This window comes from Poecilia formosa, unplaced genomic scaffold (assembly GCF_000485575.1).
Source record: "Poecilia formosa unplaced genomic scaffold, Poecilia_formosa-5.1.2 Scaffold133, whole genome shotgun sequence".
Taxonomy (NCBI): Eukaryota; Metazoa; Chordata; class Actinopteri; order Cyprinodontiformes; family Poeciliidae; genus Poecilia; species Poecilia formosa.
In genome coordinates, this window is record NW_006800072.1 from 693001 (window position 1) to 709889 (window position 16889).

The window sequence follows — 16889 nt, forward strand, 5'->3', positions numbered from 1 at the left end:
AAAAGAAACTGAGATTTTTACTTTGCCATACTGAAAATGCAGGATCTTCATAGTTAGAAAAATAAAGTATAGATATGGAAAACAACAATACAAAAAGATGATGTTGCTTATTTAAGTGTATTTATTATAAAAATGCATGCTTTAAGAAATCCATGTTTATGTTTGTCTGATAAATTCACTACCAAAGTCCTTCATTTGGGTTTTTGTTTGATGAAGTTGTCTTATCTTATCTTTTTAAAGGAAGATTTTACGATAACTCTAACGTCTTGCAGAGTGACACTAAAATCCCTACAGTTTAGAGTTGCTTTTGAACCATAATAAATGGAACCTTAATCAATATATTTGATGTGTATTGATTATTTTAATAATGCAACTTGACAAAATGTATTATTGTTTTCCCAGTTGCTGACTGTGTTTTTGTATGTCTTCATGATGTAAAGCAGTTTAAACTGCCTTGTTGCTGAAATGTGCCATAAAAACAGACTTGATTGACTGAGTTTGACTGATGATGCATGTAACACTTCCAGCAGCTGAAAGTTTTTGTGTTGAAAATTTGACTTAGATTGAAAAAGATATGTTTTCTTCCTCTTTATTCAAGGTCGGGTTAAATAAATGGTAAGAAGCCCCAGGAAAGAAGTGCCGATATCTTTCTCTCTAGCAGCATTCAGCTGTTTCTGGGAGGATTCAGAGACATTCCAAGGGCAGAAGAGTTTTTTAGGCCTGCCAAGGTCCAGTATGCCAGAGTACCGGATATGACCCAGTGTGACATGTCTGGATAATCTTTAACTACAGATGTCTGTACATATGATTCAACAGAATCTGTTTGAGTCGATGGCGGGTGATTAAGTGTGATGGAGCTCCTCACCATCTGAAATTAACACTTCTTTGTCTGAAGGAAAATAAATTTAACATAAAGCATACCAAACTCATATTCAATCAATTAGAATATGCATTCCAGTGAGGCTCATTCGTCAGATCAAAACTGTTTGAAAATGGACGACCTTTAAGCAGGTATTAAACATAGTTTTCATAATTTGTATTAAAAATGTTTTTTTATTAGTCTGAAATAATATTATAATTCTAAATGTTATGTTTTTACTAACCATACGCAGAAAATAATTAACACAAATAAAGGCCTTCAAATATCCTGTGTAAATAATCTTTATGTGTTTCACTTATCTGTAAAGTTCCCAAAGTAAATATCATTTATTGAAGGAGTCTGTATGTATATACTCTCTTTTGTTATTTGTAGTTGCTATGCTGACTGTTATGCACTTCAGCAAGAGCTCTACTCAGCTCAATGTGTAAAAATGATAGATAACAAAAGGGATTCTATAATGCATCAAAGTCTGGCAATCTACCATTATATCATTATCTAACTAACTGAAATATCTACTTTGTCTACTTAGTAGGTTACGAACTGGATTAAAAATCCAGCAATATATAAATACAGCAGGCCAATAATTGTATAATTTACATACCTTTTCCTCCCGTATTTCAGACTGCTGCTTCTCTTCTTGCTGTTGAAGTAAAGCAGAAGAGCAAAGTAGACCTGTAAGGTTCGGAGCTCTGGTTTCCTCTCACAGAGCAGTCTGACTGCCTAACGGGCCTCATGGTCTCTTTCTGTTGACTGACCACCAGGGAATGAATGTGAGCTCAACAATTCAGTTATATTTAAATATACTGCATGCAGTAGAGAAGCAGATACTTGTGAAAGTATGGGATTGGCTGAATGTAAAATAGAAATGCATATATATTCTATTAAGATACATAAATAATGATGGCATTCTGCATGACTATTTTCTTAAAATATAAGAATTATGTTGGTCATTACTCATGCCAACCCAGCTGTTTACTTCCTTCCTCTGTTAAACTGTGTGGCAAGTTGCTTTTCTGTACATGTTCATGTAATATTTATGACACAGCTGATATTATAGCTATGGACTCAGCTGTGGAACAGTGACAACGTATTGTGATGAAAACCTTTGTTTTTTGGAAAGAAGGTGGTTTCTACTCAGAAGCCAAACGTATCACATATGCAAACTCAAACCAGGCAGAAACTAAAGAGTTTTTTTCTCTTATCAGTGAATGCACCACACATATGCGCTACCAGATCATCCTAACTCAAGCAAAAAGATTGTGCTACTTCCAATAACATTTTATAAATAAATTCAGAACAACTTGGAACGGTTTTGAATTAATAATAATAATAATAAAAAAGATCTTGTGATATGGCCCACCTCCAGATTTTAATGCTCCAAAGAGGAAAGAAATGTTACTCAGCTACAGTCCCATTTGTGAAACAGTGATTATGATGTAATTAGTTTGACAGAGAGAGACAGGTTTTTAACTTTGGGTTGCCTGAGAAATTTCATTTTGTTTTACTCTGATCATTTTTCCATTAAGCTGCAGTCGCAGTGTTTCCCATCGACCATGTTTGAAGTACAGTATCTGTGTTGCCTTTGGTGCCCTCTCTTTCGGAATAGTGCATGTACATGTGTATTGGGATCAAGGGTGCTCTTCTGCATTTTTACAAATATGCAACTATATGAATAAGAAATAAATAAGATAATTAATAGCTGAATCAAGGAGAAAGTAGAGCGTGACATTCGTTTGGGCTTCATACATCCTGAATCCCAAGGCAAGTAAAGCACAGCATGACTTTCATCATTTTGTCATTGCTGTAATATTTGATCTGTAGGGTTGCCATTTCTCTACAGAACAGATACCTTTAAGAGCTGATCAATGCTTTTTGGTATTCCAAAAGAATCTTTGGCGACCCGGCTTATGAGGTGATCAGACTGTGGATGGTGTATTGTGTAGCTGTGTGGGAACATTATTATCCAACGGTATCATATACTCCTATGTCATCAAAATAAAAGAGAAGATACATTATAATTTCACAGAAGATTGTAAAATGTTCAAATCATTGGGAAAGTAGAAGAAAGTATTTTTTTGCCATTTAAAACTTAAACATAAAATTGACAAAATTTGTGACTGGTAGGTCAGAGCTTTATACAATCTATATTAGGAAAGTGGACACATCATCGACCGTTGCATCTGCAGTTAGAATTAACATAATAATCTGGATCTTTGTGCCCTTGTTGGCCTTTGTTGTGGAGATGATAGAGGGCATCTATCTGAATGGATGTGGAGAGGCTGAGCAGCTCACATCCCACAATGGGCCTATGATTCACATTTACTATTGTCATATATTGATCTGGTTAGCCAGAATTGTCACAGTGAATGAATTGTAGGAGTATTTATGCCCAGTTATTGAAGAGAGAGGGCATCAGTTATAGCTGAGGCAATATTTATGCATTAGAGGAGCCATTTAGGGTGTGTGTGAAAGGGTTACATTTGAGTAGAAGAAACAAATGGTTTGATTGTTAACAAAGCTGAACAATAGTTGTCACAAGTTATATGCATAGCTGTTTTTTTTCTTTTGCTGTCATTTAGATAAATTAGCTAATGCAACAGATGCCCCTCCCTAGTCCTTCTCTCATTTCTCTCACTTACATATCATCTATGCCCTGTAGATGGAAGCAAAGTCCCGTGGACAGAGAGAGAAATTTGGGTTGATGTAAGTTTTTCCACACGATGAGTGGCACACTTGAAGCTTCTCTGCTGGCAGACAGGTCCTTTAAACTCTCTTCAATCAAGTTTCCATAAAGGCAGAAAGTGACCCAGTTCTCCTTACGATGGGGGGGCGTCGCATGAGCATCATTCTGAAGTGACAGATATCGCAGTTTCAGATCCAATCGACCACAAGCCTGACAGGGAGAGCAGAAGTAGGGGAGAAAATAGCCTTGGAGAGAGGGAAAATGAGAAGGAGGGCACTGGTACTGAGAGGCTACAGATTTGATTAGCAAATGCAGTTTACCAGAAACCCTGAGGTCTTGAAAACACAAATGAAATAAAAGCAGATGGTTGACTCAGGCTTTCTGTGCAACTTTCCCCCTCCTGGACTCCTTGATCAAACTGTGAACTTGGAGTTTAATGCCTTAGGTGCATGCGACTCCGGCTCTTTCTTGTTCTCTCCATCGCTCCATCTCCCTCTCTAATTAATGCTTAGCTATGTGAACCCAGGATTAGATCAGGCCAGGGAAATCAATGCCTGACAGCACACAAAAGATGAGGGGAGCCATAGGCATGCTGTCACGTTTTAATCAGGGTGGGTATGGACAGGAGAGGGGTGATAGTTACTCTAAGTGTGTCACGTCAATGCTTATTTGTGTCCACACATGTAAGCAGGCTTTTAGGGACGTTGTCTGTGGGAGAGTTTGGACCCTGAAGTTCCCACTAATCCAGCTGATCCCTGAAAGTCTTGAAAGCGCTCGTGGCTGTGGTGGCTAAGCAGGAGTGTGACCTCAGCAGCAGTAGTCGTGGGAATGGAAGGTACAAGAATATGTGAATCTAGGACAGCAGCTTCCCGTTTTGATTTATTAACTGTTGTTGCAAAACTGTATGAAGAAAAACATTGAATATGTTTGAGAGCCCCCTCATTTTTCATCATAAGGTTGTTTTCCAGTCTTCCAGTGTTTCACCCTAACTCAGAATGTTGTAAAGCTAAATGATATCAAAGTCCAACGCTGTGACCTATAAGTTCTTATGGAAGTTCTTGAGAGTGACTATGCTTTGCAAAAGTATGTATACCCCTTAAACTTTTTCATATTATCATATTCAGACTTGAATGTTGCATAGTCTGATCTTATGCACTGCAATTATGTGTCATAAAGCAACACAAATTAATTCATAAACGTGAAGAGGAAAGACACTGGTACATTATTTTCAAAACATTTTACAAATAAAATTCTGAAAATTGTGGCATCCATTTGTATGTTGCCTCTGTTACTCTGATTCCCCTAAATAAAAATCTAACACAACCAAATTAAAAAAGCCAGGGTTCAACATTGTGTAATTTATTCTCAGTTTAAACACTTGCCTACAGAAGGAGTGAGGTATTTTTTACAGAACATTAGTGGATTAGTGAACAAATAGGGTCATAGAGTTTGAAAACGATGCATCATTTTCCTTCCACTTAAGAGCGCTGCACTACTTGGTATTGGTTTATCAAATAAAATCACAACAAAAGGCAATTAAGTTTGTGGTTGCTATGTGTCAACATTTTGATGGTAGATCAAAATAAAAGGTAAAAAAAAGCAAACATTCAAACTCCTACATTTGAGACTGAAAAGAGAAAAATACAGTGGCTTACAGTCTGAGTCGTGAGTGTGATTCAGACTATGAGACTAAGTTGAATGTAGAGTCTTGAATTAGATGAGACATTATTATAATAAAATAAGGCAATGCGTCACTAACAGGGAACTAGGAAATTCAAACAGGTAGCAAGTTGAAACCTAAATCAAAACTACAAAGAGGTGGTGAGTTAAAACAAGAAGGGATGCTGATGGAGGAGTGATGGATATTCTGGAAGGAGGGAAACTGAGGGAAGCAAATGAAAGAATATGGCAGGACTAACAATAAGGGAAAATAACACTATTAAAAAAATGTAACATAAACCAACATAAATATCCATCTAAAAATAATTTAAAGTGGAACGCAAAAACTAAAATACAAACCTTTGCAGTCAACGCAAAAACCAGGGATTTTTTACTATTCACCTTCAATGAAGATGGTTGTAAATAAGTTTGGCGTTCCTTTCCTTTAAAGAGAAATATTTTCCAAGTCGTGTTTGCTCCTGCGTTTGACTGAATGTCCTCGGCCTCATGCTGCCAGCACCAACTTTTTAAGAGAAGACTCCTGAGAGAAGCAACTGCCTTTACAATTAGCAGTAATGTCCAATCATTTATTGTGTGATTTAATGCCAGCCAATAAATGTAGCAAGGCCCTTGAGGACAACCGTAAGGCAAAGCACTATGCTAAAATGGTGGTGCACTTTTACATGAAAGATTTACATTGATTTTGGAAGGAGTTTGCAAAGTGTGTGTGTGTGTGTGTGTGTGTGTGTGTGTGTCCACACATATGCGGACGCGAGTGCGTCCGTATATATGTAGACCATCACAGAGATGGAAATTCAAAAACATTTGGCAAAATTTGAAATAAATATCAAATTTATTTGATATTTGTTCAAGCTTAGTGCAGGTTTACGTTTTAAAAAATGTACACAGTATGTGTACATCATCCCAAATGATGCAAATCTGAGCTGGTAATGGATTTCTGTTTTTAAACTGAAAATAGAAATGCTGGTTACTAAACACACACACACACTGCCCTCACCTCGTCTCTCAAGTCCAAGGGACAAAAAACAGACAGAGGCAGGATGGAATGGGTTTTTCTCAGTACTTCTGAGTGTTTTGTTTTTTCCACAGCTCCTGAAGAAAAATTCAGAACAAGAGAGCTCACATTCCCTTCATTGGTTTCCACTTCACTGAGACTGAATGTGACTGTTAGAGGCATGATTCTGCAGTATTTTATTGAAATAAACAGCCCAGCAGGCCTTTCTCCAACGATTTGAGACTAATCAGAACCTGCTATCAGTGGACCTGAAGGTACCATCTGCCCCAAATACAACAAGCTTTGACCGGACAGATGTTGGAGGATGTGCATAGCTAATGGATCAGAGAGGAAGACAGGAAGGGGAAATGGGAAAAGATCAGGTGTGATAATAAATGAAGAGGGAATATAAATTGGAATTTGCATATAGAATTGAGACTAAAATTAAACAATAAGATTGAATGGAGAGTAGTACTCACCTGAAAATGAATTTTCATATTTTTTTAAATATTAAAATATATTACATGTCTACTGGGAAAGGACACTGCTTTGATGTGAATATGCACAAGTCCCTGGCAGTCTTACCAGTTCAGTTCACTAGTATGTTTAACATGTGTGAGTCTGAGCTGAATGATGATACACAGAAATGAGACAACTCAGCATTCATACATTCCCATGAATAAAAAAATCCTTCTTTACAGATTTGATCACTTGGAGAACTTGACATCTAAAGATTTAAAACTGTGTTTGAGGCATAAAATGTAAAATCTTATGCAATAAATAACTTATTCAATGGAGGGAAAATATGAAAAAGCAAAAAGCTGTAATTACATGTTGGTTAAGTCTTATTAAGGTAACGGTTGCTACTACACAAACTTCCCCTGAAATACAATCACAAATGTGAAATACAATTTAGCTATCCTGAACCTTAATCCAAGCCAGGAAAAAATATGGATCTACTAGATATGATCTAGTAGAAGAAAATGTTAAACTGTGGTGAGGCCAAACGTAACGTTGCCATTTTGGTCATATCCAACTCTGTGCATCACTAAAAGAACATCATCCACATATGGATGATTAATTTTGGCAAAAGAAAAAAAAGTGGGTTCAAAAATATATCCAGATCAAAGAATAATCTCAATTACAGGGAAAATTAAAGTATCAGTAATTGGCTAATTGGACTATATGTTTTCAACTGAAATAATTGTTTAGATTTTATTTGTATTGTACAGGATACTTATTATTTGGGAGAAATATTTTGAAACTATTCAACACAGAACCTTTTTCTACATAACCAAAAATATCCCTTTTACCTGGGGTGGAATCACTTTTGAGAGTTTCTGTGGAAGCATACTCAGATGATTATTAATGTGGGAACAATCAAGTCTATAACAGCTGCTGAAAGAAAACCAGCTGCAGCATACTTCCTTCTGCTAAGAAGAAAAAACAAAATCAAAAGGTCAAATGAGATGACAAAGTTATTAGAGGACACATACTGCACAAGTGTTTCTCTCTCTCTTTTATTTTCAGTGAGAACAGATAATCTTGGCTGAGCATCAGTAGCAACTGAGATTTAAAAATAGGTTCCCCCTTAAAGTATCAGTGGGGGTAGATGGTCCTACATATTCTTCTGAAATGCTTTATTCTAATAAGGGCCTAACTGGAGCATTCAACAGAGAAATTAAACAATGCTCAAAAGCAAATGGGATAGTAGTACACTGCCTTTTAGATGTAGTTCTGATTTGGTTAAATTATTTGGAGTGTTAGAACATAAAGGCTTAGGAGGGTTTGTCAAATGTGCAGTAAGGCAATTTTGGTATTTGGCTGAATTTGAGTCATTTTCTTTGCCTGCTGAACAGAACCATCTTTTGGTCTGGGACTTCTGTCAATGCATTAGCAAGTGGAGTAAAAATATGTGAACAGACACAAACTGTAACATGGGTGGCACCAGAATATTCAGCAAACGTGGTAAACGTAAAAAAGGGAGTTCATGTTCTATCTAAGCTGTCTATGTCAGTGTCAGCCTCAGTATTCAAAATTCACACTAAACTGTGACACTCTTATATCATTTTATTGGTTCCATTTTAATATTTTTAAGAATGTTTTTAAATTTTTCAGTCATTTATTAGTTTTGTCATTTTATCTTTTTTATCAGTAGGTGAGAGTTACTAGATTAGTGAGTTTGTTGGATAACGTATTTAAATGTACAGTTGAAGTCTTATTAAATTCTTATATAATATAGAGAAGTTGTCTGTATTTATTCCATACTCATCTGCATTATCTTGTTTATCAAAGAATGTCAGTGATGCTCTTATATCTTCATCTATAACTTTTAAACCTAAGATTTATCAGGTTGGTTTTATAGACAGAGACTGAGCTATTTGATCATTATCCTCCTGATCATCAGGTGGTGCCTCAACTTTGTAATTTTAATCTACATCACAGGGAATATTTTGTTATCCATAGTCAAGACTAGACTTTTACTGTCACAACAATGTGCATAACTATATATCTCATAGAAAAGAATTGCCAGGTTCTGCTGTGTAAGTGTGTATGTTGTGTGAGTGCAAACCTCTGACTCTGTTCCCGTTTGGCAGCTGGTGTGTCTGGGCTGCTGCCTCCTGCACACCTGCAGGAGATTCCCTCATTTGATGGAGACACTAAAACCTACAGAATGTCTTCTCTTCGCCTGATGATTCCTGGTAAACCTTTGCCAACATTTCTCTTAGATTCTACCAGAGTTACCTTCACATCTCTAGTGCTTTTTCTGAAAATGTTTTTGCCATTTTTGTGAAAACCCCTTTTGCTCTGCTGACTTTGTTCCTTCTAATTTGATTACTCAGGTGACTGATCACTTAGAGGTTCCACCTCCATCTGCCCTCAGAGAATCTCCTTGCACTATCTGTCACGAACGCTGACTGCAGTTTCTCGCTCTCTGTCACGGCTTGCCCGCCCGCTCCCCAACACTCCACGCCCACCTGCTAAATGCTTCCAGCTTCTGGCTCATATAACCTGGATTCTTTCAGCACACTCACCTTCAGGATCTACAGACTCCTCCAAACAATCTCCTTTGACAAAGTTAGCTCCTTCCCCCCTGCCATGCATTACCATCCACCTGTGTGACTGGATCTAACTTCATCTCACTCTTAAAGTTGCCATGGATTCAGTTCATTACCCAATCAAGTTAGGACAAAGTCAGGCTAGATATACCAGCAGCTACCTCCATAAAGTGACTTAATGACCTTAGCATCAGCTAGGAAAAAGCATGATGAGAACCACAGGTCTGGAAACCCAGACAGGTTTGCTGAGAGTTGACAACCAGATGTGGACTACTCTGAGGAGTTTTGCTTCTGATCTGGCACTTTCCTGGTTGTTGTTGGTAAAACTGACAGACACAAAAACCCCAAATTACACTCCACAGAAGTTATGAACCTATTAAAGTCAATAGGAGCATCGGCACTGGCTCCACAGTGCTGTGCTGCACCTCCGCACCATCATCTGGCAAAATTAGTACCGAGTCTATTTTTACCGGATGCCAAAACAAGTGCAGAGTCCATCTAAAACAATCACACCGCACTAATAGGAAAATGAATGAGCATTTTTAAATGATTCCCAAAAGACAGACGAGATCTTCTTAAAATCTTAGTTATATTAGTAAATATGGGGAAATATTTAAACATACATGCTTTCGAAATTGGTCATTGGAGTAGAGCGCAGTCACATGCAGTGTAAATCTGCATGTCACATGCAGAGTTTGCAACCTTTAAGTTCTCTCGTTTTTCTCACATATAATTTTGCCTGAAATTACTGTCCAGCATTCAATTAATTAATTAATTCATAATTAATTCATAATTGGACAATAAAAAATAAATTGATGCGCTCAGATGCTAAAATCAAAGTGCAACATTTGCTTTTATTTATTTTTTTATTTTTTACAATGATATCACAGTAATTAGTCAAACCAATAATAATTAAATAGCCTTGCCAGTAAATGATCACACTTGTTAGTGAGGGTGAAGACCTTGGTCATATAATGGACAAAGTATTTTAAATGTAATGGAAAAAGTCTTCTAAAAAACATTTAAATGTCTTTTGAAGTCAAATGACAGAGGAAGTTAAGGCACAAAGATTAGTGTTGAAAAAAGGGAGTAAGACAGGAAGAGTGGGGGGCAGAGGGGAGTTAAGATGACAGAAAAGAAACAAATATTGGAGAGAAGCACCAGCGGAGCATGAGATGAGATGAAGAGTGTGAAAACTTGGCTGAGAAGTGAGACAGACCACTTAGAGAACTAAAGAAATAACTGAACACGAAGTAAAGCTGTGTGATATGGTCAGCAAATTTACAGATCAAAACAACATGATGACTTACTCACAAAACTCATCTTAAAGTGACAGATATCTCTGGGAATAAATCTTATTTCTCTTATTTCCTTGAACTGTTTAATAAAGACGTGTTGCTATGAGAGTGGCCTCCTGTAAAAAAGTGAAGGATGACACTTTTCAAATAAATAAATGTGCGTAAAGCATCATTTATGTTGATTTGCATTTCTCTTAGAGCTTCTTAAATCTGTTCGCATGTTCATTTACACACCCAAGCTCTTCATCTACTTATTTGTCAAAGTCTTGCACAGCATTTACATGCATTGCCAAACACAGATGAATATTATGATACAAAAGCAAGATGTTTTTGTTGCCATGATTTTTCAAAATAACTTTTTCAATATAATACTCCAGAGCACCAGCACCTTCAATAAAACCAGCTAACATGTGGACTTTATTGCAGCCGTTTATCACTTGAGGGTGGATGTCTGTCCCTCATAGTTGAAGCTTAATTAACTGAGTAAGACTGGAGTCGCAGTAGAAGATGCAGTTGTTCAACTTCTGCTGGTTTTGGTTGAAGAGATTCTACAAATCAGAATAAACTGCAGAACAATAGCTAATACAATAAAACAGACAATACTCAATCAGGACTGCTGTAAGAACAAAACGATCTGATGTACCAAAGTTAACATAAAAAAATAGCTTCAACTTTAAGATAAAAGTTTGTAATAAAGTTACACAAAAAAATAAAACACTCTGCTCACAAAGACCTTGTTAAAGGACTTTCTGATTTTTATCTTGAAATGAGCTATATAAATAAAGTTTAATGCTCCTGGTTTTAACTTTTTAGTTGTAACAGCAGGAAATAGTTTTTCAGCAGAAGCACTACAACAAAAATTGTTAGCTGATAGCACCAACAATATGTGTACAGTATGTCTCCATGCTTGGTTCTGGTTCTGGGGATGCAGAGCAGAACCAGAACCAGAAGACCTGAGTGATCTGGAGGGTTGATAGAGCAATAGCAGGTGTTTAATGTATTTTGGTGCTAAGCCTTTTCAGTGCTTTATAAACTAACAGAAGTATTTTAAAATCAGTTTTCTGGGAGCCAGTGTAAGGGCTTTCAAACTTCCTGGTTTTAGTGAGAATGCAAGCAGTAGAAAGAAAAACTCATAACATGGTTGTTTCTTGCAGAACAGCTATGTTATAAGCTCTCTGCTGCCCAGCCACTAATGCAAAACATGCTGCATTATGAGCATGCTCAGTGCAATTATCAACAACTCTGTAATGTAACAAATGGATTATATCTCTGACAGGCAAATAGTAGGTTAATAATAATAATACTCAAGGTTACACAATTTTGTCAGAAAGAAAAGGAAAATCAATAATTTTCTTTTCTACATTTAGTGCACAAAATGCATGACAAACTAACCAGCCTTTGAGGATTCATTTCTTTATCCTGAAGAAAAGGCTTTACAAGCTTATGGCTGCTTGACCAGAGTTGTTTTGTTTCTAATTAGTCTGACCTTATATATGTTTTTGCTGACATGACGCTTTGTATTTTACACAGACAACTCATGATAAAGGCTGCTTTAAACTGGTAAGGCAAACAGAAGTTTTCAGTTTCAGTTGTGTGCATAAAACTATTGCTAATGTTTTCTTTGAAGAACTTTTTAATAGTCGTCTTACAAACGCGTACATAAAGTCTCCAATTATTTTGGAGGTCTAGTATGCCTGTACAAAACAAAAAATATATAGTTTTTGGAGCAGAGGTCTTACAATGACTGGAGGTTTAATTTAAGCTTTGTGTGTGATTAGAATGTGTAAAATTGTTGGAGCGTGTTAATTACAACCATTTCTGCAGATGTTTCACTGCAAACATCAAGTAGAGTCTCAAAGGTCAAAGCTATAAAAAGGATCACATATTAATCTCCAAAAAAACTGCTCCCCTGTGTAGTGTAAACTTGATGCAATGATTAGAAAATGAGGCTGCCATTTTCTTTTCTTTCTTACCTGCTCAGTGGAGGTTGTCTGATTTCAGCCAGCCGTGCTGTTAAGAGAGATTCTCCAACATCCATATACTGAAGTGCATCTCAGTGCATCCATTATTTTTATGGTCTGTGAAACTAAACTAATAAAACCCTCATTTAGAGTATTAAAAATGAGTCACCTTATCCTTCTGAGTCTCTGCTGAATCAGCACTGTCGTAATCAGCCGGAGACTCACCTCCTTCTGCATCTCATGCCAAGCTGCAATCAATTCTCTTTTCGTCAGAAATACACAACGAAGAAATGGTGAGCCTGAAGTATGTTTTATTCTTACTATTTATAGAAGGAGGGAATACACATTGTTGAGCTCCCATAAATGTTCTCCAGTTATTTATAATTATTATATGCGTCAGGCATAAGCAGCGTTTTGATGTTAATGACAATAAGACATATCATTTAATAAATATAAATCTGTTTTTTGCTTGGTGCATCTATCTTTTAACTGACTTTGAAGATGAAGCAGAAATGTTCTTTATTTTCTGACATTTTCAAATGTGATCAATGAATACATCGCTGTTTATACCACTATACATCATCAGTGCAGCTCTAGCAAATATTTTAAGACATAGTGAAAGGTGAAAATAGAGGGTTGATGCTTGACATAAATAAAAACACGTACATGTAATTGCTGACAAACATAGTATCTTGAGAAATAAAGGTAAATATAAAATCTGAGCTCTTCTTCTCATAGTCTCACAAAACAAGATTTCCTCATGTAAACAAATAATAGTAAAGACAAATTAAAATAAAAGTAAAACTAGAGAATGATGAATAATGATGAATGAATAATCAAAACGATTTAACTCGCCGTTCAAATTGAATGGTGTTTTAATTACTTAATCTTAAAAGGATTCAATCAATGCAAGATGTTTAGAAAGTCTAATAAGTAAAAAGGAGTCCAAACTCAGCCTGCAATTTAATAAGGAGCAAATAATTCATCACACAGAGAGCCAACTGTGGCAGGAATGACCTTCAACAGAAACCAGTTGGTTCCTTTTTCAGCACTAACTTCCGACTGAGTAAATTACTATTCCAATTAGGTATTACTTTATAATCGCTTACAGGTGAAGGGAAATAAACTGATTATATATTCATCATTACATTTTTTAGTATGTGGAATAATATTAAGCAGCAAGGGAGCATTTTATTCTGAAAGTTGATGTGCTGGAAGCAGAAGAAATGGTTTAGCAGAAGGATTTGACCTGATGATGGTACCATGGGTCAAAGCATTCCCAAAGCTGAAACGTTTGGCTTGTACCGAATCAGCTGTGGTCAGTATCTATCAAAAACAGTCCAAAAAGGGAACAGATTACTCAGGGTGATGCCTTTCTACTCAAGTAGAACAAAAAATAGGCACATGAGCAACAAATGAGGTGCCCTGATCCGATGAAGCATTTTTTTCTTTTACATGGATGTATGTCACTCACTTGGGGAACTCAAGGCACCAGGCGGCACTATGAGACAAAGGCAGGCCAGCGGAGTCGCTGTGTTGCTTTGGCTGCTGCCTTGTTGGGAATTTTTGGGTGCCGCCATCTATTTGGATGTTACATTCACTCATGTCCCCTATGTTTTACAGACCATGCACACCCTTATGAGAACTGTATTCCCTGATGGCGCACAATGCATTCAGAAGCACGGTGCACTGTGCTATAAGGAAAAATAGTTTTGGATTAGTCTGAGGGTCCTGTAACAGATTTGAGGTTTTGACTTGGTATGAACCAATGTTAGATTTTCAGTCTAGTTTGCTATCATGGCAAACAAACTTCCAGTAATCAGTCATTCTACACACCACTTCTGGCATTTTTCTGATAACTGTAATTCATTTAAGATAATGAAATAATTGACTTCACGTACATTGGTTTAAAAGAAAAACATTGCTTATAGTCCTTATAGTTTTGCTTATGATTATTTGCAGCCGATTTGTTTTGGCCCACAGGATCATCTGTGTAATGTGGCCAACAAAAAGTCCCTCAATCTCCTAGTAAGTCAGCCCTATGTCACAGTCTGACATCTCTTAACACCTTTAGCTGACCATCAATCAACAGGTGCTGTTGCTGTTTGAGCAGAGCTATAGTTTAATTAACAGCTCTGATTTTCATTGGGGTATTCATCTATTGGTCTATAGATGACCTCTATTGGGACTAATTTTGTGTGAAAAGGTTTTCATTCATCTCTTAACCCCTATGTGATCTGGTGATATGAAGACAGCACGACAAAAATAAGGTTAAAACGGGTTTAAATTTTACCCAACTTAGTGGCCTTCTGAGTTTATGCCTTCAATTGACAAGAGACTCAACCAGACATAATAAACTTTACTGCAGAGTGGCAAGCATTTGTTTTGCGTCTTTACTCTGCTTCCCTCCTCTGATGCTTTAAATAGTCTGAGCAATCACATCGACAGCCCCGGAGACCACAAACCCACTGCAGAGCCCGAGACTCATGGCATTTAAATAAATAAAAACCAGGCAAACGAAGAAAGCGATGTTTGATAATGCAGGGAGAGGATGAAGGAGTGCAGGAGATTAGCTGGAGATATGCTGTATGCTGATGGGGAAGAAATGTGGTGTGCACCAAGCAAGAGGAATAAATAAGAGAGGAACCACCTCGGGTTTAGAGCTGATGATGGGCTGGGAGGAGATTTAATGCAGATAAGGTATTTCATCTTCTCTGGAGCTAACTAGCACAAAGCTTTATTAGTGTGACATTTTTTTAAACTCCTGTAAACTTACTGACACACTGCTTCCTATCTTTGAACATTTATTGGTTTTTCATTTTTTAGACAGTAAGGCCTGTCATGTATTTGACGTATTTGTGCTACTTTTAATATTTTCCCCTATTGCATTTGTCTTGGGACAATCAGTGCAGAATCCACAGTTTTTAATTGTGCCAGAATGGTGTACATTATTTTTTATTTTTCTGTAACATCACTGTCTTGCTTCATTTATTTTTTTCTAGATTTAGAGATCAATTGATCAAGATCTGCTGATAAATGTCCCTCATTCTTTTCTGATTAATTTATTAGCTATGTTAATAAAAAAATAAAGGGAAACCATCTATTCAGCATGTCCAGATGTCTGAAAGCATCTTCATTATTATTTTAGGGTCACTGCTGAGTGTTGGGTAGCACATCTAAAAAAACTACCATTCAAAGAAGGTAGTGAATCTAAATGCCTAATTCAATTCATTTTAACATTTTACTTAGTACAGAAAATATCATCTAAAGTCACTTTACAGAAAGAAGAAAAAAAAATCCAACACATCAAAACAAATTCACAATCAGGTACATTCCAATTCTGCATCAAACAATGAAGTCATGTTAAGTTTTTTTCAAGGAATCCCAATAGATTGGATCATTTCACTGACCTGTGGCCAATGCGCCTCCTGGATGAGCAAATGCTGGACAGTAGATTTTATCAGATTGTTCACTTTATAGCAACCCATCACTCTAAGCGTGCATGTAGTGACAGCAGACAGGAAACTCCCCTTTAACAAGAAGAAACCTCCAGCAGAACCTGGTGACAAGCAGGTCAATGAGAAAATACCGTAACATGTTAACATTAAGCCAAACATAAGCAGAAGGTCCAGAGCAGAGCCAGCCACGACTATATGCAATATAGGCAAAGACTGGGCGCAGTGGATTTATAGGGGTGCACTAAGGGCAAGTTTTTTTCACGCTGACAACCAACACTGCTCTGTGTACTATTATTTTGTGATATTACCAAAACCCACTAGAGCATATATGAAGCATCATTCAAAAGGAACACCCTTCAGCAGTGCGCAGTCTTCTGCTGGCCAGACAGCATACAGAGAACACAGCTCAGTTTAACGAGCGAGCAGGCAGCCAGCCCAACAGACAGTGATGGCTCTGGCTTTAAGCACACACCAACCAGCCAGCCTCGGTCATCAATCTACAGCATATTTACAGTAAAAAAAGTTAACATGACATCATGTCAAAATGCCAAAGCTGTCAGATGCTCAGGAAGAAAGACAAGAAAAGAGGAGGCAAAACAGGAGAAACACAGATAATTCAAGTGTTTGTTGTTGAAAGTTAATGCTTAATGTTGTATTTCTAGCTAGCTTTACTGAAGCAGAAGATTGAGAGAGCTCAGTGTTACCTGCAGCAGGTTGATTAGCTAAATATAGTTCACTTTGGAGGATAATGGAGTAAACATTGCTAATTAAGCAATGTTTACTCCAATGGATGGAAAGATAATAGCAAGAGCTATCAACAGTGACTCCCACCTTAGGGGAGGTTAGAAAGTATTCTGGCGTAGGAATAGCCGAATT

At 37.0% G+C, this 16889-nt stretch overlaps 1 long non-coding RNA gene across 1 annotated transcript in view; it reads left to right on the forward strand.

Annotated features, from left to right (window-relative positions):
* Window positions 1–10763, forward strand: part of LOC103144877 (uncharacterized) — a 31620-nt gene extending 20857 nt beyond the window's left edge. The window contains exons 2-3 of the long non-coding RNA XR_476958.2: window positions 8835–8939; window positions 9081–10763. This is a non-coding gene — a long non-coding RNA (uncharacterized LOC103144877). The remainder of the gene's footprint in view (window positions 1–8834; window positions 8940–9080) is intronic.
* Window positions 10764–16889: the final 6126 nt, after the last annotated feature.